Here is a 27,136-nt window from a genome sequence, read left to right on the forward strand (position 1 = left end):
CAAACACACCTCCAAGACGACCACTGCCTTGCTAAAGAAGCTGAGGGTAAAGGTGATGGACTGGCCAAGCATGTCTCCAGACCTAAACCCTACTGAGCATCTGTGGGACATCCTCAAACAGAAGGTGGAGGAGCGCAAGGTCTCTAACATCCACCAGCTCTGTGATGTCGTCATGGAGGAGTAGAAGATGACTCCAGTGGCAACCTGTGAAGCTCTGGTGAACTCCATGCCCAAGAAGGTTAAGGCAGTGCTGGAAAATAATGGTGGCCACACAAAATATTGACACTTTGGGCCCAATTTGCACATTTTCACTTAGGGGTGTACTCACACATGGCTGTGTGTTGAGTTATTTTGAGGGGACAGCAAATTTACACTGTTATACAAGCTGTACACTCACTACTTTACATTGTAGCAAAGTGTCATTTCTTCAGTGTTGTCACATGAAAAGATAGAAGAAAATATTTACAAAAATGTGGTTGTTATGTATTTATTTTTTTAATTATTTATTTTTATTAAAAGATGTTTGCCTGTTAAACCGCTTTGGAACAGGAATCTCTCTGGACCGGTGTCCAAAAAACCTCAAGGCTGGTCTCCTTCCTGCCGATCACTCCGGAGATATTCGCCGAAAACCTTTTCTCCCATTTCACTCCTGTGTTTGTTTTCTTTTTCTGCGGCTTCCAGCCGTCCATCGCCAGGAGATGGCAGCAAAGATTGTCGAAGCCGACCCGTCATAACTCGTCAGGACAAGAACACCCTCAAGATGCTATCATGAAAGAAGATCTTCGGAATGTTTCCTCTACAACATATTGATTTCATTCTCCTCTATTACATTAATAAATAGCGGGATTATATTTACAAATTGATTTCCATGGCCTCGCTCCAGATAGATATATATATATATTTTTTTTGTTTGTGGGGAAAAAAGATATTGTAAAGAAATCTCGGCATCTTAGCATTTCCAAATGTCTGGGCGCCGGGCCAGCCGACGATGAATATGTTCATTTATATCTGATGTATTATTAAAAAACCCGCCATCGTTATGGTAAAGATAATTACAACCATGCGCGGCTCCGAGGGACGGGAGGAAACTTTTTTTCTTGATTTTCCAAAGAAAACTTTGTTTAGCCCACCTGTGGCAACCAAACTTGGAACGGTCGACCAAAAGCTGAACGTTTCCAGGTCAGAATCTGAGTGGGAGAGAAGATTCGGAGGTTAAAGTATAACTAAAGGCAAACCTTTTTCTTTTAGTTTTGGATAGAGTGGAGGGGGTTGGAACCCCTGCTAGTTTTTTCTTGCTGTCTGTGCCCCCCCGTTAACCACCTGACCTCTGGAAGATTTTACCCTCCTTTATGACCTGTAAATTTTTTGCTATTCGGTGTGGCGTTACTTTAACCACTTCCCGCCCGCGTTATAGCCGAACAACGGCTACAAGACGGGCTTACTTTGCCGGAAAGGCCATCGTTTGATGTCCTCCTGTGATCTCACAGGACTCAACTGATCACAGATCGGGGTAAAGGGCCAATCACAGCGGCCCTTGACCATGTGATCAGCTGTGTCCAATGACAGCTAATCATGATGTAAACAGAAGCAGGTTATCGGCACTCCTTTCCTCGCGCTGACAGCATGAGGAGAGGAGAGCTGATAACTGGCTTCTGTTAAAGAGAGATTTACACTGATAATCAGGGCAGTCCCAACAGTGCCCAACAGTGCTGCTTATCAGTGCCCATCAGTGCTGCCAATCAGTGCCAATCAGTGCCTCCTCATCAGTGTCACCTACCAGTGCCACCTATTAGTACCCATCAGTGCCGCCTCATCAGTGCACATCAGTGCCACCTATCACTGCCCATCAGTGCCGCCTATCAGTGACACCTCTCAGTGCCCTTCAGTGCTGCCTATCAGTGCCCTTCAGTGCCGCCTATCAGTGTTGCCTCATCAGTGCCCACCAGTGCTACCTATCAGTGCCGCCTATTAGTGCACAACAGTGCCACCTATCAGTGCCCATCAGTGCCGCATATCAGGTCCACCTATTAGTGCACATTAGTGCCTATCAGTGTCATATATCAGTGCTGCCTCATCAGCGCCCACTGGTGCCACATATCAGTGCCCACCAGTACCGCCTCATCAGTGCACAACAGTGCCACATATCAGTGCCTATCAGTGCCGCCTCATCAGTGCCACCTATCACTGCCCATCAGTGCCGCCTATTAGTGACAGCTCTCAGTGCCCTTCAGTGCTGCCTATCAGTGCCCTTCAGTGCCGCCTATCAGTGTTGCCTCATCAGTGCCCACCAGTGCTACCTATCAGTGCCGCCTATTAGTGCACAACAGTGCCACCTATCAGTGCCCATCAGTGCCGCATATCAGGTCCACCTATTAGTGCACATTAGTGCCTATCAGTGCCATATATCAGTGCTGCCTCATCAGCGCCCACTGGTGCCACATATCAGTGCCCACCAGTACCGCCTCATCAGTGCACAACAGTGCCACATATCAGTGCCTATCAGTGTCGCCTATCAGTGCCCATTAGTGCCCATCAGTGCCCCCTCATCAGTGCCCACCAGTGCCACATATCAGTGCCCATCAGTGCCGCCTCATCAGTGTCACCTCATCAGTGCCCATCAGTGAAGGAACAAGATGACCTGTTTGCAAAATTTTATAACAAACAATTATAACATTTTTTTTTCTTTGTCTTTTTTCATTGGTTTAGCAAAAAAATAAAAAATAAAAAACCCAGTGGCGATTAAATACCATCAAAATAAAGCTCTGTTTGAAATTTAATTTGTGAAAAAAAAATGATACAAATGTCATATGGGTGCAGTGTTGCATGACTGCAAAATTGTCATTCAAAGTGTGAGAGCGCTGAAAACTGAAAATTAGCCTGAATGGAGATGGGGGGAACTGTTATGGGGGTACGGGGGGGGGGGGGGGGTGCAGACCACACCCGGGTGACACCTGCCAGAGGGGTGACACCATCAAGTAGGAAGTGATATTCAACTGCGATGGTGTCATCACCATCCGTGACAGAGAACGTGACAGTGAACGGATTGGCACGCCGGCACCGACCGCATCATTTACAGGGGCCGGGTTGAGGTGTGCGTGTAACCGTTTGCTGCCGGGCCGAAACTAGCCTGCCCCACTCCCTGCAGGGCACTGTGGCAGACTAGCCTGTTGGAGGGGGGGTGGGGTGGCACCGCACCAGGTGACATCACCCCTATTGATGCCGCTGTAGACATGATTTAGAGGTTAAGGGCTCCTTTAGACTTGCAGTTGGAAAACACACGGATGAGATGCATTTTGTTGCCACCCCCCCCTCCTCCCCCTTAAACTACAAAGGCAGCAGACAAAGGTATTCACATGCCCATATCCATGGCAAATATATTCCTCCTGTTCCATCTGGCAGCCAGTAGCACTGCCAAATGTGACCCATTAAAATTAATGGCGCCGTGGTGCAACCATTGCGCTATTTTCACGTAATAAAGTGGAACTAAAGGTGGCTTACAAAAGGCAGGTCTTTATCTGAATGGAGAGCAGTGGCATCATTATGGGGGTGCAGGGGGCACGGACCACACCCAGGTAACACCATCTAGTAAGAAGTGATATCTGCCCACGATGGTGTCACCACCATCCGTGGCAGTGAACGGATTCGAGCGCCGGCACTGACTGCATCATTTAGAGGGTCCGGTTTGGGGTGCACACGTGACCATATGCTGCCAGGGCCAAAACTAGCCTGCCCCGTGCCCTGCAGGGCACGGGGCAGGCTAGACAGGACAGAGACCAATGGGGGGGGGGAGGGTGGCGACACCATGTTTTACTGCACCAGGTGACACCAACCCTAGTGACGCCACTGATGGAGACAAAATTCAGGCAGCCAGTAGCACCGCCGAATGTGATCCATCAGTGGCAGTCACTCATGCAGGCCGTCCCCCTAATCCATGTGCCCGGCCCCTAATCTACATGCGGGGCACCGGACGCATGGATTGCAAAGGGTTTTTTTTTTTTAAGGAGCACATGATTAGAGCCTGAGGCTCTAATTGGCTTTAAAAAGGGTGGGCTCGGGGTACAGAGCACTGGCTGGCTGGGGGTTGCGATGCGGCGGGCTGGGGGGGGGCCGCCCCCCTAATAAAATTGAGCACCGGCCGCCACTGTGATCCATTAAAATAGATTGCGCCGTGATGCAACCGTTGCACCATTTCCAAGTGTTACTAAAGGTAATAATAACACTGCGAGCTGGCAGGTCTTTATTGTGGAAGAGGCATGCAATGTTGGGGTGGGCAAGAAGGGATTTAGATGAAGCTGCATGCTCTTGCGTTATCATCTGGTGGCTCACATGGCGGGAACAACAAGGGAGGGTGGGGGGACCTTATGCCAAAATATTTAGGTTTTAGATAACATGTAATTTTGATACTTATTCCAGGGTGCTACAGTTCAGGACCCTTTAATTACCAAAGCCTCCAATAAATATCAAAGTGGGGGGGGGGGGGGGTTTGGGGAAGGAATTTTTTAACAAAAAAAAATTAAGAAGAAAATATTTTTATTATTAATAATAATAATAATAATAATAATAATAATAGAAGTGGCTAAGGACCCTTTAACTACCCAAGCCCGCACTTTACATCAATGTAGGGGGCTTTTTGGGGAAGGAATGTTTTAACAAAAAGAAATAATATAAGAAGATAATATTATTATTATTATTATACAGGATTTATATAGCGCCAACAGTTTACGCAGCGCTTTACAATATAAAGGGAGACAATACAGTTATAATACAATAAGATACAAGAGGATTAAGAGGGCCCTGCTCAGAAGAGCTTACAATCTAATAGGTAATATTCATATTATTATTATTAATAATAATAATAATATAAAGAATAAATATAAGGATATTTTAACCAAAAAAATGTGAGCAGATAATACTAATAACAATAATAAAAATACAAATAATAATATTAATAATAAAATATTAATTATAAAGGTGCCTCAGGACCCTTTAACTACCCAACCCCCCACTCTACATCAAACTAGGGGTCTTTTTGGGGGAAGGATTTTTTTAACAAAAAAAAAGTTAGAAGATAATAATAATAATAATAATAATAATAATAACAATAATTATAATAATAATAATAGAGGTGGCTATGGACCCTTTACCTACCCAAGCTCCCAATCTACTTTAAAGTAAGGGTCTTTTGGGAGGAAGGAATTTTTTAACAAAAAAAAAAAAAAATGTAAGAAGATAATAATAATAATAATAATAATAATAATAATAGAGGTAGCTAAGGATCCTTTAACTACCCAAGCCACCACTATACATCAAAAGGGGTCTTTTTGGGGGAAGGAATTTTTTAACAAAAAAATGTAATAAGAAAATAATAATAATTATAATAATGATAATAATAATAATAACAATAACAACAATAATAATAATAATAATAGTAGAAGTAGCTAAGGACCCTTTAACTACCCAAGCCCCCACTCTACAGCAATGTAGGGGGCTTTTTGGAGAAGGATATTGTTAACAAAAATAAATAATGTAAGAAATAATAATTATAATATTATAAAGAATAAGAATAATACCAATAGAGGTGTCTCAGGATCCTTTAACTACCCAAGCCCCCACTATACATCAAAGTAGGGGTCTTTTTGGGGAATTATTTTTTTAACAAAAAAATGTAATAAGATAACAATAATAATTATAATATCGATAATAATAATAATAATAATAATAACAGTAGAGGTAGCTAAGGACCCTTTAACTACCCAAGCCCCCACTCGACAGCAATGTAGGGGGCTTTTTGGAGAGATATATTTTTAGCAAAAAAAATGCGAGAAGATAATAACAATAATAAAAATACAAATAATAATAATATTAATAATAAAATATAAATTATAGAGGTGCCTTAGGACCCTTTACCTACCTAAGCTCCCAATCTACTTTAAAGTAGGGGTCTTTTTTTGGGGGGGGGGGAGCATTTTTTTAACAAAAAAAAAATGTAAGAAGATAATAATAATAATTATAACAAAGATAATAATAGTAGAGGTAGCTAAGGACCCTTTAACTGCCCAAGCTCCCACTTTACAGCATTGTAGGGGGCTTCTTGAGGAATAATTTTTTTAACAAAAAGAAATAATGTAAGAATATAATAATAATAACTAGAAAAGGTACAATTTCTGGGGAAATTGTGAAAGTGTTCTTGCCTCTACAACTGGAGTGGGCGGAGTAACTGGGTGGGGTGGAGTGGCTTGAGTAACTGTGAAAAGTGTTAAAAAGCTTAATATTTTAAAAAGTATAAATAGTAGTAAAAAAGTTCCATCATTCGCTGAAAGAGCTGAACATTTTTTTCAAAAGTAATTTTTTTTTTCAAAAATGAATTTTTTTTATTCAAAAATGATTTTTTTTTCTTCAAAAATGAATTTTTTTTTCTTCAAAAATGATTTTTTTTTCAAAAGTAATTTTTTTTTTCAAAGGTAATTTTTTTTTTCAAAAATGAATTTTTTTATTTCAAAAATAATTTTTTTTTCGAAATTATTTTTTTTTTAAAGTAATTTTTTTTTCAAAAATATTTTTTTTTTTCAAATATATTTTTTTTTTCAAAAATAATTTTTTTTTTAAAAGTAATTTTTTTTTCAAAAATAATTTTTTTTTTTTTCAAAAATATTTTTTTTTTTCAAAAATATATTTTTTTTTTTCAAAAATGATTTTTTTTTTTTTTCAAAAATTATTTTTTTATTTTTTTCAAAAATTATTTTTTTATTTTTTTCAAAAATTATTTTTTTTTTTCAAAAATATTTTTTTTTTTTACATGGGGCGGTCATAATGTTTTGGCTGATCATGGGGTTGTCAGCTTTTGTCACCTCCCACTCTAGTTTTGAACATTTCGCCATTCATTCCTATGGGACCAATTTCGCCGCAAAAACGTCATTTCGTGGACCATTCGGCGAAACATTCCACAAAGTAATAACACACCAATCGGGAACAATCCGCTCGTTTCGGTATATTATTTGTCTCTGTAGTGTAAAAACTGTGGGAGGAGTCTACAAGCATTATCAAGTCTAGCAGATGAAGTCACAGGCATTTGGAGTGTCTCAGCATCTTGTGTTTACAACCACTGTTTCCTAGCAACGCTCATGCCCTGTTTATGCTTCCCAAATACTGCTTCATCAAAACTGCCCCATCAGAATTACCCCATCAAAACTGCCCCATCATATTCCTCTATTATAAATCAGTGCATGGTGTGTCTGTCCCCTCCCCCGGGCTCTGTAATCAGCTGAGATGCTCCAGCCACCTCCCCCCTGTGTATAACAGAAGCTTTGGTAACCATGGCAACAAAACAAACACTAACAGTACACTCTGATTAATGGCTAAAATTTCCTGAAATGACCTCTAAACAAATGGCCGTATTTTAAAAACGATACATCCTACAGCGAAGATCTTTATAATGTGAGAATCACAAGACCCAGACCTAGATTTTGATGTATAGTATGTCTGTGAAATATTAAAAATGAAGGCACGGTCACAGTTTAGAAATTGCCCTTCAAATTTGGAGGGGGCTAGAGTGTAGTTTCAATGAATGTCAATGGACGGCGTGAGTTACAAACAAATGGTCATATTGTGAAAACTATCAGGACTATGGCTTAGCCGTGGACATGTTTAGTGGCAGCAGGGATAGCTGAACGTTTTGATATAAGATTTGTGTAGGTGGGCTTGAAAATGAGGGAGTGGCGGCAGTTTAGAAATCATGTTCTGATTTTCCAGCTTTTGTCATCTCCCACTCTAGTTTCCCCATTCATTCCTATGGGACAAATTTTGCCGCAAAAACGACGATATTTCGTGAACCATTCGGCGAAACGTTCCACAAAGTAATAGCACACCATTCGGGAACAATCCGCACGTTTCGGTATATTACTTGTCTATGTAGTGTAAAAACTGTGGGAGGAGTTAGGGTGGTAAATTTGGCTATAATAATAAGAATATATATATGTGAGATAACAATAAGTGGTCTTGCTATACAAGAACACTTAAATATAAAGAATAAGAAAAATACCAATAGAGGTGCCTCGGGACCTTTTAACTACCCAAGCCCCCACTCTACATCAATGTAGGGGTGTTTTTGGGCAGTGAATTTTTTTAACAATAAAAAAATAATGTAAGTAGTCAATAACATTTTTAGAAATAATAATATTATGGTAATAATATTAATAATAGGGCGGCCTTATTTTCTGCTCTTTCGCCCCAGCAGGGTGTCATCCTCCCGCAGGCAGCTAAAGTGACATTTCCCCTCTTTAATATGCATGTGGTTTGGATAACTTTGATCTTTGTCTTAAAATGCGTTGCCCCGCTAATCTTATTGTGATTGTATTATCGTCGCTCCGGCTCTTTGTTACCAGGGCAACCATATTCTTTGTGATGGAATAAAATAAAAAAAAAAAAAAAAAGACCACTTGGCACCTAAAAGCTCCTTGTTGGCACATAAAGTAACTGAGTCACCGGCACAGAAAACTCTCGCCTTGGCGGCCGATGCGGGGTCACTGCGTCTGTCACATGACAAGCTGTGATTGTCGTATCATTTAACATTACTCAGCAGACAAGTCTGAGCCAAATGTACTCTGATCAGAGGCAGGCAGAGCCTCTAATCCCGCGCTGCATTGATTTACATCACCAAACAGCCATCATTAGAATGTTGGGCTGTGTGTGGCTGGAAAGGAGCGAAGGACAGATCAGGGCTGGGGGACGGGAGACAGAGGTGAGCAGTTGAAGGATCCATCCACCTAGAGCTGAGATTTTTATTGTTTTATTACATGTTGTTAAGTTAAGTCGGACCTGTCAAATTTTAACCACTCGCCGGCCGAATCACGAAGCAAAGCAGCTCTTCTGTGCCAGATCGCGTACCTAGTATGTGATCTGGCACTTCCGGGTAGGGGGGGCGCTCATGCTCCCCGCTGGCGCGCCGCTTCTTCTCACAGCAGATGCCGATCAGAGGGTGACGGCGAATAGATGTCCGCCGGCACCCGCCGATCGTCAGGGAAACACACAGAATGGAGCACAAGGCAGGACTTGGTTCTGACCAGTGGCACAGGGGCGCCCCCCCTTAATCCATGCAAACATGGAGGGCGCCGGATGCATGGATTCCAATGGGGGTTTTATTTTTGAAGCACATGATTGGAGCCCGAGGCTCTAATTGGCTTCAAAAAGGGTGTGCCCACACTTGTGTGACAATTAATATTGGCTATTGTCTTCCTGCTTCTCCTCTTGGCCAATCAGGAAGCGGGTCTTAAGATCCGATTGGCCGAGGGGAGCAGAAGCGCGGGGGGGGGGGAGGCACCAAGTAGGAGACGTGGGGGAAGCCGCCGAAGCTGCCCGTGACCTGGAAGGGGTAAGTGCAGGGCAGATGGGCGAGTGATGGAGGGCTTTGTTTGCCGAGGGGAGGGTTTGGCCCAGCGGACCAAACGGAGGGGGTGGGGGGGGTGTTGTCGTTTAGTTTGCCGCCCCCCCCCCCCCCCACAGACAAAAAATGGAGCACTGGTACCGACAAGGGGAAAGGGATGGATTTTCTTTCCCTGCAAAGAAAGAGAATCCATCCCTTCCCCCTAATGAAAGTTACTCACATAGTATACACAAATACTGGCTAGGCACACAGTTAACCCTTTAATTGCCCCAAGCTGTATAACCCCTTCCCAGCCAGTGTCATTAGTACAGTGACAGTGCATATTTTTAGCACTGATCACTGTATTAGTGTCACTGGTTCCCACAAACTGTCAAAGGTGTCAGTTGGTGTCCGATTGTCTGATCACCGCCTGAAGTTTCCAGATTCTCCACCGTGCCCTTCGGTGAGAATATGGTTCCGGTACTTTCTTCAGGTACTCACTGTGGTCCCTGGTAAAGGTGGTTAGTCCCTTTGTGGTGAGTCTGGCGACAGCTTCCCCTCTACCTCCGACTATTGACAGGTTCTCCGGCCGGCAGAACCATCACTTTCGGTTGGACTGCAAGCCGCAGTCCCAACCCTGCGCTGACAGGGATGGTAGTATAGCACAGGGTGTCACAGGTCCTAGCAGCACATCTGCCAGCAGCACACCACCAGCTGTAGACTGTAGCCGGCAAATTTCTCTGCCCCATCTGCTGCAGCAGAAAAAAAAATACAGTCCCTGCCACCCACATGCCCAGTGTCTGAATGCAAGCTTGTCAAAGCTGTTGGCTCTCCAACTTCTGCCTTTCAGCCTGGTGGATTCTGCCCCCTTCCGTGAATTAGCACAATGTGCTGTACCACAATGGCAGGTTCCCAGTCGCTACTACTTTTCACATAAGGCCAATCCATCTCTCTACCATCACGTGGAAGGGAATGTTCTGGCATCATTGGGCAAGGCAGTCAGCCATAAAATCCCCCTTACTGCTGACACGTGGTCCAGCAAGCATAGGCAGGGACGATATATTTTGTTCACAGCACACTGGGAAACGCTGCTTGCAACTAGAAAGGATGCAGGACAGGGCTCAGTTCTGCAGCTTGTTGTGCCACCACGTCTCCATACAGCTGGTGGTGATGATGCCAGACCTGTGAGCTCTATCCTCTCCTCCTCCTCCACCTCCATGCCCTCCTCTGTAGATTTGTCCTATGAACATCAGGTAGGGACAGGCCCAGATGTAGTTCACACCACACCAGCTGGAGCCAGGAATGGTGGTGTACGATAATGGCTCAAACCTCCTGTCCGGCCTTAGACAGGGAAAGTTGACAGGGAAAGTTGACACATGTGCCATGCCTGGCACATGTCCTCAATTTGGTGGTGCAGCGTTTCCTAAGTATGTACCCAGGTTTGCAAGATGTAATAAATCAGGCCAGAAGAGTCTGTAGCCATTTCAGGCGGTCATACACAGCCAGTGCTCGGTTGGCTGAAATTCAGCGGGAATTCTGCCTGCCCATAAACCACCTGATTTGTGACATGCCCACCAGGTGGAACTCAACTTTGGGAATGCTGCAGCGGCTATACATGCAGCAGAGGGCCATCAATGAGTACCTGTTCTAGTACGGCACGACGACAGGCTCAGGCCGCCTCAGTTTTTTTTCCCAATGGCTGATCATTAAGGATGCATGCACCGTATTGTCACCATTTGAGGAGGCCACAAGGATAGTTGACTAGTGACAATGCATGCACCAGTGACACAATCACTGTTGTGTTTCTGCTGGGGCAGACTCTGAGTGGCATTATTGACAGGGCACTGGAGGCAGAGCAGCAGCAGGAGGAAGAGGAGGACTTCCTTTCCTCTCAAGGCCCACTTTATCCAGACACAATCATTCCTATGTCACAGAACACACAGGGGGAGGAAGGGGAGGAGGATTCTGGCACTTTCATAGGCTTCAAAGAGAAGGAATACATGCATCAATCTGTAAGCGATGACTTTCCAAACCCAGGCCCCTTAGGAGTAGTACATGGCTGGTAGAAGGAAGTTCCAGATTCTGTCATCCTGAGTGACCCCGAGGAGTCTGCTTCTCAAGCCTCGGCAAATTTGAGGCGCATGGGCAACCTCATGCTTCAAAGCCTGCGAAAGGACCCAAGAATACGTGGCATAAAGGAAAAGAATGATTACTGGTTGGCAACTCTCATTGACCACCGTTATAAGGGGAAGGTCTCAGAACTCATCCCGTCCCCACAAAGAGTGCAGAGGATAAAATCTCTTGAGGAAACGTTAAAGAGGATGTTATTGAACGTTTTTCCTGACTCCAGTAGGTTACAATGTGGTGGAAATACGTCGTTTTGAGTCTACTGTTGGTCAAGAGAGGAGCGTTGGAGAAGCGTCCGCCTAAGTGAGGCATTTCGGAAGTTTTTTAGTCCTCGCTGCCCAGGGCTGTCAGCTTCCACATCGCATCCGCAGCGTCTGCATCACATGGTGGACGATTGCTTCGGGGCCAAAACAGAGATAGAGAACTTTCCATCTGACGATCCACTGACTTACTGGGTCATGAGAATAGACCACTGGCCAGAACTTGCCCAGTATGCTATTGAGTTGTTGGGCTGCTCTGCATCCAGCGTGCTTTCTGAACGGGCATTCAGTGCTGCAGGAGGTCTCGTTACTGATCATAGAACGCGTCTGTCCACAGACTCCGTGGACCGTTTGACTTTTATAAAAATGAATCAGTCCTGGATTACTAGCTATGAAGCCTCTGATGCCGATGTCACTGATTAAAGTGATTGTAAGGGTCATTTTTTTTTTAAATAACAAACATATACTTACCTCCACTGTGCAGCTTGTTTTGCACGCTCTTCTGGGGTCCCCCGGCAGCTCTCGCGGCTCCTCCCCGCATCAGATAACCCCCTAGGAGGAGCGCTCTCCCGGGGGATTACCTTGCGGGCGCACCCCCGAGTCCAGCATTCGGGGTCCATAGAGGCCGAATGCAGGACTCGGCCCTGCCCCCTGCCGCCCGCGTCATTTGTATTTGATTGACAGCAGCAGGAGCCAATGCCTGCGCTGCTATCACTCTATCCAAACAAGAGTCGAGAACCCCAGAGAGACAGCGTGTCCCCGCCGGATCAAGTTCCAGGGCTCAGGTAGGTAAAACGGGGGGCTGGGGGGCCGGTGACTGCCAGGTGGATGCATTAAGGTGAAAAAACATGGACTTTTACAACCCCTTTAAGTCTTTTTGGACTGTGGAATCTCTGCAGGACATCAAGGCTGCCTATCTTTGAGGGTGTTCAATCATTTCATCTGGGAGAATGTTTTTGGTATAGGTTTCATGGACACAATTAACACCCAAAGGCCAATTTTTCTGCACCTGTTTGACAGGTGCATAGCATTGCAATTTTTTACAGCAAGACCAATTCTTGCTTTCATCAAGAGTACCTCTATAGTCTTACGGTGGGAAGGCACCACCGACACCCGAAGACCAATTTTTATGCACCCGTTACTTCTATCCAAAGTCAAACTGACACCAGAATGTATCCAAAAAATCTCTAATCTTGTTCCCAGTGCACTACATTGTGGCCTCATCATAAACACTGGCTCCCCAGCTGTTGCTGAGCAAAATAAAGGCAGCTTGTAAATGTCATTTTTTTGGCTTTATAAATGCAATTATTGCTGCAGCAAATTCTAGACATGATACAGATCTGCCACTTTACAGGTAGACTAAGGGGACCCCCCAGGCACTAAATTGGAAGGAATTTTTCATTTTTATGCTTTCACTTTAAAAATCTAAAAATCACCGCTCATTTAAAAATGACGTTTTTCACAAACTTTTTTTTTTATTGATACATGTCCCCCCCAGGGCAGGACCCGGACCCCTATAACCATTGTATGCCCAATTACTTGCATATAAGCCTTCAAAATGGCACTTTTGATTTTTGACGTTCAGGTCCCATTGACTTTAATGGGGTTTGTTATTCGTGTCCGAATTTTCGCAGTGTTCGAAAAGTTCTGGTGCGAACCTAACAGGGGTCCGTTCGGCCCATCCCTATTAATAAGCAGCACATACGCTTCAAAGGACAACTGTAGTTTTATATTAAAATCCACTATTCCACCTCCCCCCCTCCTGTACTAATCTGCACTAAACCACCCTTCTTACTTACCCCTATAACTGCCGTACCTGCCCTCCCTCCCATGTAAAGTTTTCTTCTCATGTAGTAGAAATCCTCTTTGGGGCCAGTGCTGACAGACTTTTTTGGGGCTTTCCTAGGAAGCAGCTTCAGTATACGGGACAGTCCCATTCAAGTCTATGGGGGTTCAGTCCATAGCCTGGCTGAAGTACAGGAGAGATGGAGAGGGGGTTGAGAAAGGTTTAGTATCAAATCAAAGCTGTCCTTTAAAACAAGCCCTCACTGACCTCTGTTATTGCAGGCACTATGGAGTAATTCATCCTCAAAGCTGAACTCCTGGATTGATCTTTATTGCATGGTTAATTTGGTCACCATTCACAGAATGCCTTGAATTTTTTTTTTAATGAATACAAGGCATGCTCTGATTGAACAGATTGAGAATGCAGCATTTTGCCACTAGATGGAACTATGATACTTTATCGCCCTCTCGAGGCCAAATGTGGTATTTTCAGTTTTGAAACAATGAAAAACATTCAACCAGCACAGGAAATAGTCTGGTAACATAAATTTTTTTTGCCACATTTTTCACAGAACAATTGTACGTGCACTTTCATGCATTGCTTTGCAAATTGTTTATAAATACATTCCAAAGTGTTACATTGTTTCAAGTTAATGAGCCTACCAGTAATTCATTCTTTACAATTTTTTATGGCTTGTTGGCTGTAGGGTGACAGGTAAAGTCTAATGCCTTTTTTTTACAGTTTCAAGGACAAAACTAGATTTCCAGTGTAGCTTTCCAAACTGTATAATGCCTGCAGGCAATCTTGGGACAGTCTGAGCCCCATGTCCCAGACCAGTCCCCGTTTATTCCAGGAGAACATATCACATTCCATGCAGGATCTGGTGACTGGCACCAAAAGTGACTGCCTGAAGGTCAGAGAAAATGTAATTGAAAGAGTGATGAAGCGTGGACACGGGAGCTGTTGATTTTTTTTTTTTTCTTTATTTGGAGAATAATTTCAGCTCTAAACAAGTAATGGCTTTGTGACAGGAGCCGGTTCCAGCATCCGCAGAGACTGGCCGAGCCAGGGACCCCAGAGTTCTCATGTATCCAGAGCGGGATAAAATCAAGGAGCATTAGAATTGTATCACGTTTATTGTACACATTTATATAGCTCTGACATACTCCGCAGTGCAGTCACATTGCTCTCTACACCAGAGGAGCTTACACTCTAATATCCTGACCGCAGTCACCCATTATTATTATTATTATTATACATTTATATAGCTCTGACATAACATCTGACAGCTGTTTCTTCCAACTGTTATGGGGGAACACACTGAATCTCGTTAAGAGGTCTCTAACTTACCTTCCCAGGCAGATGGGTGGCCCAGGTATGGTCAACTCTGTGTTCTTTTTTTCTCTGATGTTTTTGAAACATAATTTTGCTAGCATGCTGGCAGAGGAACAGCCAGGGTGGGTTGGCATTTTTCAGTCCTGGTATAGGCCTTTTCTGCGAAGCTGGGAGAATGGTGGGCCAGTGAAAAACCTGAGGGTCCGACATGGTGAGCTCCTGGCTTATTTTTCCCCATGCCTGAAAATGCTTCGGCAGTAGCGAGTGACGGAGGAGGAAATCAAGTCTCTTCCTAGGAAGGACCTGGAGAGGAGGGTTGTTGACCCTGCCTTTAGCGAGCCACTGGCCTTGAGGGATTGCCCAGGCCCTGTTATGAGGGAGGGTCTGCCTTTGCTCAATCTAGAGAGAATCCCTTTAAAGTTTCGGGATTTGGCCTAGCGCTCGTTCCATGGCAGACTCTATGTAAAGGGCAACCTGAAGCATCGCTCTGCCGATAACCGTGGTTGTCCAAGAGTGGAATGTGTTGGGGTGGAGGAGACAATGGACCACTTCTTGCTTCAGTGCCCCTTCAATATAGAAGTCTACAAGCGGGTGGGTGGGGCTCTGGGTATCCCTTTCCTTTACCGCTTGAGTTATGCGGAGTGGTCGTACGGGGCCTTTGAGACACATGGGGATTTTGATTTTGGGGCACTTTTTCTAGTTAGCTTAGTATAGTCCATTTCTTCACATGGAATGCACAGTGTCAGGTTTCCATGCGGAAAAAAGTCCTTCCTGACGAGGTGGTGGTGCACAACATTCTGGGTAATTTTGGGAAGATTCGGGGTCTTGAGAAGGACAGGAGGGCCTGGACAAAAGTGTGGAGGAATGTCAGGTCTCTGTAGCTGTTGTTTGTCAGTCTCTGGGTGTGCGGCTTTCTTTCTGTCCTTTCACGTCCCCTAGATTTTTATATAAGATTGTATTTTTGAAAAGAGGCCGCATGCATTAAATGTGTACAAACCCCATTGTGTACTTAAAAGTGGAGTATGCCTGTATTGGTTTCTTAGCCTGAGGGTGTTTTAGGTGGAGGTTATGGCTTTGTTTAGTTTGGTATATTTAGTTTTCTTTATGTTTTTGCTATGCTGATGTAAGCTATTTTTGTTGATATATTTTTATTTATTTTGTATATATGTAAGTATGTTTTTACTATGTTTGTAAGATTTTTAATAAACAAAAAATTACACTCTAATGTCCCCACCACATCCACACACTATTATTATTATATACTGTATATTCACATTTATAAAGCTCTGACATATACTGCAGTGCTGTACAGAGAACACTGAGCCAGTCATATCAGTCTCTGCACCAGAGGAGCTTACGCTCTACTGACCCACCACAGTCACACACACTATAATTAGTATACATTTATATTATAATCTGTAGTGCTGTACAGAGAACACTGAGCCAGTCACATGAAACTCACATGCATAACATTGCTCCCTCCATACAATGTACATATTTGTATGTATGTGGTCATCCTCCATATGCCCTGGAGTTACTGTATGTAATACTGTTTCGATATTTTACAAAGTCTTACAACTAATACATAATTGTACCTTTGACAATTTTCATTCCTAAGAAGAACGCAATTTATATGTAAAGTGCTGTGTAAATTGATGGCAGTATATAAGTACGTGAAATAATAATATTAATAATAATAATTTAGAGGTTTCAGTCACATCTCATGCACGCAGTGCTAATTCTGACCGCTAGATGGAGACATCACAGCAGAACCTGCAGGGCAGCTATTGTATTTTCATTTTCTTTACCCTCATTTTTGGAAAGTTGAACTCATGTTTAATACTGCGCCAATTTTTTTTTTTTTTTCCTTCACCAAATAGCTGAACGTAGAATAGCACTCGCTATTGTGTTGCTTACTGTGAATAGATTTCAAGCAGCTCATTTATTTATAATCAATTTTTAACCAGCAGTTTGTTACAATTTGGGGGGGGGGGGGGGGACATTTTTACCATCTAGCAAAATGCACCCAAGTAACAATGTAATTATCAGTAATAAGCGCAAGTCTGAATTTTGTGTGTGAAAGTAAATGCAAATGTCACACATCTTGATTTAAAGCGGAACTTCAGTCATTTTTTCACCTTTCCATCTATTAAATCTTCTGCCCTTGTTGTTGTTGTTTTAACTTTGGATAGTAAAACATTTTTTTTTCTGCCAGTAAATCCCTTATACAGCCCACTTCCTGTTTCTTGTCTGGTCATTGGCCTAGGATTATGACATCATGCACAGCTCTCTCTCTCTCTAACTCTCGTGAGAGTTTGCCAGGAAAGAAGGGGGAGATGAGTCATAAGAGGGCCAATGAGAGCTGCAGAGCTGGAGGTGTGTGTGTAAATCCAGGAAGTGAACAGGCAGCAGCTTCAGCTGCCCACAGTTAAAATACTTTAGATGCAGCCAGACTCTGTGGAGGGAGATTTCTGCAGCATATTTGGCAAGTACAGAATCCCAGTATATATAAAATAATATGCAAAGTGGTTGGAGGGAAGCTTCAGAATGGCAAAGATGTTTTTATTACAAATGATGTGAGCAGACTGTTTATAAACAATGTTACTTTGTATCTCTCTATCTCCTATCTGAACAATGTTTATAAAAATTGTTACTTTGTATCTTTATATCTCCCATCTGAACAATGTTTATAAATGTTACCTTGTATCTCCTGTCTAAACGATGTTTATAAACAATGTTACTCTGTATCTCCTGTCTGAACAAAATTTATTAACAACATTACTCTGTATCTCTCTATCTCCCATATGAACAATGTTTATAAACAATGTTACTTTGTATCGCTCTATCTTCTGTCTAAACAATGTTATTTTGTATCTGTCTATCTCCTATCTGAACAATGTTTATAAACAATGTTACTTTGTATCTTTCTATCTCCTATCTGAACAATGTTTATAAATGTTACCTTGTATCTCCTGTCTAAACGATGTTTATAAACAATGTTACTCTGTATCTCCTGTCCGAACAAAATTTATTAACAATGTTACTCTGTATCTCTCTATCTCCCATATGAACAATGTTTATAAACAATGTTACTTTGTATCACTCTATCTTCTGTCTAAACAATGTTACTTTGTATCTCTATATCTCCTATCTGAACATTGTTTATGAACAATGTTACTTTGTATCTTTCTATCTCCTATCTGAACAATGTTTATAAAAAAAACTTTACCTTGTATCTCTCTATCTCCTGTCTGAATAATGTTTATAAATAATGTTACGTTGTATCTTTTTATCTCCTATCTGAACAATGTTTATAAACAACGTTACCTTGTATCCCCTGTCTAAACAATGTTTATAAACAATGTTACTTTCTATCTCCTGTGTGAACAATATTTATTAACAATGTTACTCTGTATCTCTCTATCTCCCATATGAACAATGTTTATAAACAATGTTACATTGTATTGTTCTATCTTCTGTCTAAACAATGTTTATAAACAATGTTACTTTGTATCTTTATATCTCCTATCTGAACAATGTTTATAAACAACGTTACCTTGTATCCCCTGTCTAAACAATGTTTATAAACAATGTTACTTTGTATCTCCTGTCTGAACAATATTTATTAACAATGTTACTCTGTATCTCTCTATCTCCCATATGAACAATGTTTATAAACAATGTTACTTTGTATTGCTCAATCTTCTGTCTAAACAATGTTACTTTGTATCTTTCTATCTCCTATCTGAACAATGTTTATAAAAAAAGTTAACTTGTATCTCTCTATCTCCTGTCTAAATAATGTTTATAAACAGTGTTACGTTGTGTCTTTCTATCTCCTATCTGAACAATGTTTATAAACAACGTTACTTTGTACCTCTCTATCTCCCATACAAACAATGTTTATAAACAATGTTACTTTGTGCCTATCTAGCTCTTATCTCTGCAATTTTTATAAACAATGTTACTTTGTATCTCTCGATCTCCTGTCTGAAAGATATTTATAAACAGTGTTGCTCTCTATTTCCCATATGAACAATGTTTATAAACAATGTTACTTTGTCTCACTTTATCTCCTGTCTGATCAATGTTTATAAACGTTGAATTGCCAGCAAGTGGGGGGCCTGGAGCAGCAGCAGGGCAGAATGTCAGGGTGTACTACATACATCCTGTATACTGTTATAAAGTATGTTAGGGCCTGTGTAGCACACCCAATGTCTAAAACTGGTTCAAGAAGAACTCTGAACAATAAAGTTTCTAAATGTTATGAACCATTTTGCACTTCTGAAGCAGATACCCAGAGAGAGTCATTTGTTGGTTGTATCGGCCATGATATGAGATCCCTGGCAGTGTCTGTGCCCGACTCTATTTGACATGCCAGGGAGGAGAAGTGGCCATACACGGCTTCTTATATGTTCAGTTCTTCTACATATACAGTATATAATTGTTAGAAATATGGGGGTTGCAAAAGCAAGGAAGCTTTGATTAAAGCACCCATCTAAAAGTACATTGAGTGACAATACAAGCGAGGAGCTATACAAAAGGACAAGACTTTCTGAAGATCTGCCATAAATGTCTACCAAGGGAATCCCATTATGCAGATCATTCATTCACTCATTTGTTCCATTCAGCTTTGCACATCGGAGGAACAATTGACTAAAAGTGACTATTTTACAGGTAAATAGCTGTACAAAGAGACAACGTTCCGAGAGCATCCGTCATACGTATTTCCCAAATAATATTCAACATGCAGCTCGTCAATTTATATTAGCAGAAAACTTTTTAAAAGGTACATGACTATGCGAGAAGAGACCCCATATGACATTTTTATCTTTTTTTTTTCCACACAAATAGAGCTTTCTTTTGGTGGTATTTAATCAACACTGGGGTTTTATATTTTTTATTATAGAAACTAAACTAAAAATTTTGAAAAAAACAAAAAACAATATGTTTTACTTTCTGCTATAAAACGTATTCAGTAAAAAAAAAAAAAAAAAAAATTGCATACATTTAGGCCAAAATGTATTCTTCTACTTATCTTTGTTAAAAAAAACAAAAAAACAAAATCCCAATTAGTATTGGGATTATTTTGTTAAGCGCTACATTTCTTTCACACCCCTAGTATATATTGATTGGTTTGCATGAAAGCAGGGCCAGACTGGCCTACCGGGATACCGACAAGGCCGCCTGACCTGGGGCCGCTTTGAGGGCAGCGGCGCCTGTAAAAAATATGGCTGTCGGCCATCGTGTCAACTGTGCATGCACCGCCGCAGTTCAGGAAAGCCCATACAAGCGTGGCCATATTCGGGCAGGCGGGCGCATGCGCAGTGACATAATGACACCGGACGGCGTCGTTTTTAAATGTAAGCCAGCAGTGTCACCTCTGTGAGGTCTTGGCAGTGGCATGTGTGTCTCTCATGACCAGACCCCTCCGCAGCCTCTGACTACCTCCTGTTATTGCTCTCCTGCACCATGTCTGCAGCCTCTGACATCTCCTCCTGTACCATGTCTGCAGCCTCTGACATCTCCTCCTGCACCATGTCTGCAGCCTCTGACATCTCCTCCTGCACCATGTCCACAGCCTCTGACATCTCCTTCTGCACCATGTCCACAGCCTCTGACATCTCCTCCTGCACCATGTCCACAGTCTCCGACATCTCCTCCTGCACCATGTCCACAGCCTCTGACATCTTCTCCTGCACCATGTCCACAGCCTCCAACATCTCCTCCTGCACCATGTCCACAGCCTCCGACATCTCCTCCTGCACCATGTCCACAGCCTCCAACATCTCCTCCTGCACCATGTCCACAGCCTCCGACATCTCCTCCTGCACCATGTCCACAGCCTCTGACATCTTCTCCTGCACCATGTCCACAGCCTCCGACATCTCCTCCTGCACCATGTCCACAGCCTCTGACATCTCCTCCTGCACCATGTCCACAGTCTCCGACAGCTCCTCCTGCACCATGTCCACAGCCTCTGACATCTTCTCCTGCACCATGTCCACAGCCTCCGACATCTCCTCCTGCACCATGTCCACAGCCTCCAACATCTCCTCCTGCACCATGTCCACAGTCTCCGACATCTCCTCCTGCACCATGTCCACAGCCTCTGACATCTCCTCCTGCACCATGTCCACAGCCTCCGACATCTCCACCTGCACCATGTCCACAGCCTCTGACATCTCCTTCTGCACCATGTCCACAGCCTCTGACATCTTCTCCTGCACCATGTCCACAGCCTCCGACATCTCCTCCTTCGCCATGTCCGCAGCCTCTGACATCTCCTTCTGCACCATGTCCACAGCCTCTGACATCTTCTCCTGCACCATGTCCACAGCCTCCGACATCTCCTCCTGCGCCATGTCCGCAGCCTCTGACATCTCCTTCTGCACCATGTCCACAGCCTCTGACATCTTCTCCTGCACCATGTCCAAAGCCTCTGACATCTCCTCCTGCACCATGTCCAAAGCCTCTGACATCTTCTCCTGCACCATGTCCACAGCCTCCGACATCTCTTCCTGCACCATGTCCACAGCCTCCGACATCTCCTCCTGCACCATGTCCACAGCCTTTGACATCTCCTCCTGCACCATGTCCACAGCCTCTGACATCTCCTCCTGCACCATGTCCACAGCCTCCGACATCTCCTCCTGCACCATGTCCACAGCCTCCGACATCTCCTCCTGCACCATGTCCACAGCCTCCGACATCTCCTCCTGCACCATGTCCACAGCCTTTGACATCTCCTCCTGCACCATGTCCACAGCCTCTGACATCTCCTCCTGCACCATGTCCACAGCCTCCGACATCTCCTCCTGCACCATGTCCACAGCCTCCGACATCTCCTCCTGCACCATGTCCACAGCCTTTGACATCTCCTCCTGCACCATGTCCACAGCCTCTGACATCTCCTCCTGCACCATGTCCACAGCCTCTGACATCTCCTCCTGCACCATGTCCACAGCCTCCGACATCTCCTCCTGCACCATGTCCACAGCCTCCGACATCTCCTCCTGCACCATGTCCACAGCCTCTGACATCTCCTCCTGTACCATCATTGGTGTCAGTGGGAGGAATAGTGCCCCATTTTTGGTATCAGTGGGAGGAATAGTGCCTCATCATTGGTATCAGTAGTAGGAATAGTGCCCCATCATTGGTGTCAGTGGGAGGAGTTGTGCCCCTTTGTTGATGTCAGTGGGAGGAATTATGCCCCATCATTGGTATCAGTGGGAGGAATAGTGTCCCATCATTGGTATCAGTGGGAGGAATAGTGCCTCATCATTGGTGTCAGTGGGAGGAATAGTGCCCCATCATTGGTATCAGTGGGAGGAATAGTGCCCCATCATTGGTATCAGTGGGTGGAATAGTGCCCCATCATTGGTATCAGTGGGTGGAATAGTGCCCCATCATTGGTATCAGTGGGTGGAATAGTGCCTCATCATTGGTATCAGTGGGTGGAATAGTGCCCCATCATTGGTATCAGTGGGTGGAATAGTGCCCCATCATTGGTATCAGTGGGAGGAATAGTGCCTCATCATTGGTGTCAGTGGGAGGAATAGTGCCCCATCATTGGGATCAGTGGGAGGAATAGTGCCCCATCATTGGTATCAGTGGGAGGAATAGTGCCCCATCATTGGTATCAGTGGGAGGAATAGTGCCCCATCATTGGTGCCATTGGGTGGAATTGTATATCATCATTTGTGTCAATGGGAGGAACTGTGCCCCATTGTTGGTGTCAGTGGCAGGAATTATTTTCCATTCAGTGGATAGAATAATGCTTCAAGGGCCAGATAAAAGCAAGCAAAGGGCCACATCCAGCCCCCCTGGCCACAGTTTGGACACCACGGATTTATAACAACCAAAAATAAAGTGTAAATAGATTTGAATATTTAATGCAAATGCATAAAAACGAATTCTCCGACATTGAATTTTGCCAGCAAGCGAATTTAAAGCCTGCTTCCAAAATGTAATATCATTTGATTTTGTTGTATATATTTGTAAATATATTGGGAAGAAAGGCGCAATCCCCGCACAGCTCCGGCTCACATCTGTACAGGACTTGTTAGGCATCTCCGGTGACTGCGGAGACAATGGCGAGACACGGCGGTCACAGCAGCAAATTCCCGCAGATTTATGAGCCTCTCGGAGCCGCGCTGTGACTGGTGACAGCTGGATAAAAGGCTCTTCAATATTATTCACTGGAAATGGAAGGACAGAGAATGGAAATAGAGGCTTTCATTACCCACTTCTCCATGTGCAGTCGCGGGCGCTCTGAGCGCGCACAAACATCACCCTGGGAGGCACTTACCCACCAAGCGGTCACTTCCAAACCATTTTGCTTCATTCGACCTCTATCTCGGAATGGCACGTTTGGGACGGAGATGCTTTTTTTCCCCATAAATGAGAACAGTAATGCAGTTTTCATGTCTCCGCAGAGCGGGGAACTGGGAGGCCATTATCGCGGTTTTCCATTTGGATGACGATGCTTGAGGTGTATTTTATAGTGGCTTATTAATTTTGGATGCAGCCAGGATAATAAGCATTTAAAGGTGTCACCGGCCTGAGTGTTTGCAGCGGGGGGTGCTTGTCCTTTAGGTCTTTGAACGCGACAGGCAGGTTGATACTTGAGAGATACGATGGGAGAGATTTACATGACTCCCATACAGCGGCATAATATTTCTATCTTGGTTGATTTACTTAAGGCAAATAGGCTGTTCACTTTGCAAGAGAAATTGCACTCTGCAAGCCTTTTTCTTTTCCAGGGCTTAGAGAATGAGGTCAAACTATCATCATCCAATCACGTGCAAGCAAAATTGCCTTTTTTTTTTCTTCCACAGGATTGGGTATCCTTTGCGAAATGAAATTTAACCACATTCACTAAGCACTGAGGAAAATTTTTGCAGCACCGCAATGTCACTTCCAGTTTCCCGGCTGGCTCACTGTGCTGTGGAGTGGACTCTGAGATTGACTGTGCGACCGACGTGCGGTGGAGGCCTGAGCTGAGTGGTGTGGTAACGGTAGGTAAAGCTAATGGTCCCACGGGCCTCAGGCTCAGACTCCCTCTCCTCTCCTCCGAGTCCTAGCTGAGTAAGCTGAGTGTCTGACAGCCGTGAGCCACCCCTACGCTCCGCACACACTTCGCTCAGTCAGTTCCCTGCGCTTCTCTGCTGGATGAGATCTCCCCACTCAGTGAGTGCAGACTGGACCCAGGACAGGGCGAAGGTCCTGGCAGTGGTCACTGGATGAGGATAGCGATGACGCCGGGTGTATTATACAATGATGAGGGTAGCGATGATGGCTGTATTATACAATGATGAGGATGATGATGATCATATATACCCTGATCTGTAATGCTGAGCTATATACCCTGATCTGTGAGGCTGATCTATATGCCCTGATCTGTGATGTTGAGCTATATACCCTGATCTGTAATGCTGATCTATATACCCTGATCTGTAATGCTGAGCTATATACCCTGATCTGTAATGCTGAGCTATATACCCTGATCTGTAATGCTGAGCTATATACCCTGATCTGTGAGGCTGATCTATATACCCTGATCTGTGAGGCTGATCTATATGCCCTGATCTGTGATGTTGAGCTATATACCCTGATCTGTGAGGCTGAGCTGTGTTCTCTGATCTGTGAGGCTGAGGTATATACCCTGATCTGTAATACTGAGCTATATACCCTGATCTGTGAGGCTGAACTGCATACCCTGATCCGTGAGGCTGAGCTATATACCCTGATCTGTGAGGCTGAGCTATATACCCTGATCCGTGAGGCTGAGCTTTATATCCTCATCTGTGAGGCTGATATATATACCCTGATCCGTGAGGCTGAGCTATATACCCTGATCTGTGAGGCTGAGCTGTATACCCTGATCTGCGAGGCTGAGCTATATACCCTGATCTGTGAGGCTGAACTATATACCCTGATCTGTGAGGCTGAACTATATACCCTGATCTGCGAGGCTGAGCTATATACCCTGATCTGTGAGGCTGAGCTATATACCCTGATCTGTGAGGCTGAACTATATACCCTGATCTGCGAGGCTGAGCTATATACCCTGATCTGTGAGGCTGAGCTATTATTTCCCTTGCATGAGATTGGGTATTCTTCGATTAAAGCTCAGTATCAGAATTTATTTGACCTATATACACTCTACTTGTAAACAATATGTATAGTAGGTATAAATCATTTAAATACCTACAAAAGTAACTAAGGAAATGATATATATCTTTAATTTAGGTTTACGTGAACCCAATGTTTAATATTTGAAATTTCATGATATTTACCTATATAAACCCTACTGTAAAACAATGAGCTTACTTTATAGATCCTTGTAAACTTACTTTATGTATCTTTATAACATTGTATACTCAATAAACTTCTTTTGACAAGGAGATTGGGTATTCTTTGCAAAGTAAAATTTCACCACATTCACTAAACTTCTGGTGATCTCTCTTGCAAAGTGAACAGCCTATTCGCCTTTAGTAAATCAATCCCAGAGAGACAGATGTTTTTTTTTTTGGACTCAACAGGGTTAGTTTACTAAAGGTAAGTAGACTTTTTTTACTTTGTAAGGGAATTATCCCCAGAGCTAAGTGAATAAGGTGAAGCTTGACTTCCATCATCCAATCATGTGCAAGTAAAAATGTTGTTTTTGTTTTAATTTTCTTGCGTGTGATTGATTATTCTTTGCACAGTGAAATTTCACCTCATTCAATAAGCCCTGGGGAAAATCCCCTTGCAAAGTGAACAGTCTATTTGCTTTAGCCATTCATCCTTATGAAAGAGCATCAGATGACAAACAACTCAATCCTATTACCTTTGTCAATATGTAATAATCCTTGTTATCCTCTAATAGGTGAGAGAGAATAGAGGGTAACAGTAGAGGACACCAATGATTATTACATATTGACAAAGGAACCGCAATCGCTTCGTAGAGTTTTGTGCAGTCATGCCATTGTTTATTTTACAATGTGGTTCTCTTGTTAGTAATAAATACATATATATATCTATATATATAATGAACACCGTTAAAGTCTATGGGACACAAACATGAATAATCAAAAGTGCTAAATTTAAAGGCTTATATGCAAGTTATTGTCATAAAACGTGTTTGGGGACCTGGGTCCTGCCCCAGGGGACAAGGATCAATGCAAAAAAAAGTTTTAAAAACTGACGTTTTTTTGGGAGCAGTGATTTTAATAATGCTTAAATTGATACAATAAAAGTGAAATATTCCTTTAAATTTCGTCGCTGGGGGTGTCTATAGTATGCCTGTAAAGTGCTGCTGTTCCCGTGTTTAGAACAGTCCGAGAGCAAAATGACATTTCTAAAGGGAAAAAAAAATTAATTTAAAAGTACTTGCGGCTATAATAAATTGTTGGTCCCGGCAATACACATAAAAGTCATTGAAAAAAACGGCATGGGATTCAGCCACAGTCCATTACCAGGCCCTTTGGGTCTGGTATGAATATTAAGGGGAACCCCGAACCAAATTTTTTTTTTTAAATTGCGTGGGGGTCCCCCCAAAATTCCCTACCAGGCCCTTCAGGTCTGGTATGGATATTAAGGGGAACCCCACGCCAATTTAAAAAAAAAAATGGCGTGGGGGCCCCCCTCAAAATCCATACCAGACCCTTCAGGTCTGGTATGGATTTTAAGGGGAACCCTGCGCCAAAATAAAAAAAAATGGTGTGGGGTCCCCCCAAAAATCCATACCAGACCCTTATCCGAGCACAAAACCTGGCAGGCTGCAGGAAAAGAGGGGGGATGAGAGAGCGCCCCCCCCTCCTGAACCGTACCAGGCCACATGCCCTCAACATGGGGAGGGTGCTTTGGGGTAGCGGCCCCCCCAAAGCACCTTGTCCCCTTGTTGATGGGGACATGGGCCTCATCCCCACAACCCTTGCCCGGTGGTTGTGGGAGTCTGCGAGCATGGGGGCTTATCGGAATCTGGAAGCCCCCTTTAACAAGGGGACCCCCAGATTCTGGCCTCCCCCTGTGTGAAATGGTAACAGGGTACAAATGTACCCCTACCATTTCACAAAAGCAGTGTGAAAATGGTAAAAAAACACAAGACACAGCTTGGGACAAGTCCTTTATTAAAAAATACAAAAATAAAAGTGTCCCACGAAGTCCATTCATCTTCTTCTCTCGCTCCGATGGACCGAAAAACAAACAAAAAAAAGCCGCACGCCGCCACTGATCTGCCACCATGGGAGGCACCTGTCGTAATGACCGGCCTCTCAAGTGACA

The sequence above is a fragment of the Aquarana catesbeiana genome, linkage group LG13 (assembly GCF_042186555.1).
Source record: "Aquarana catesbeiana isolate 2022-GZ linkage group LG13, ASM4218655v1, whole genome shotgun sequence".
Taxonomy (NCBI): domain Eukaryota; kingdom Metazoa; phylum Chordata; class Amphibia; order Anura; family Ranidae; genus Aquarana; species Aquarana catesbeiana.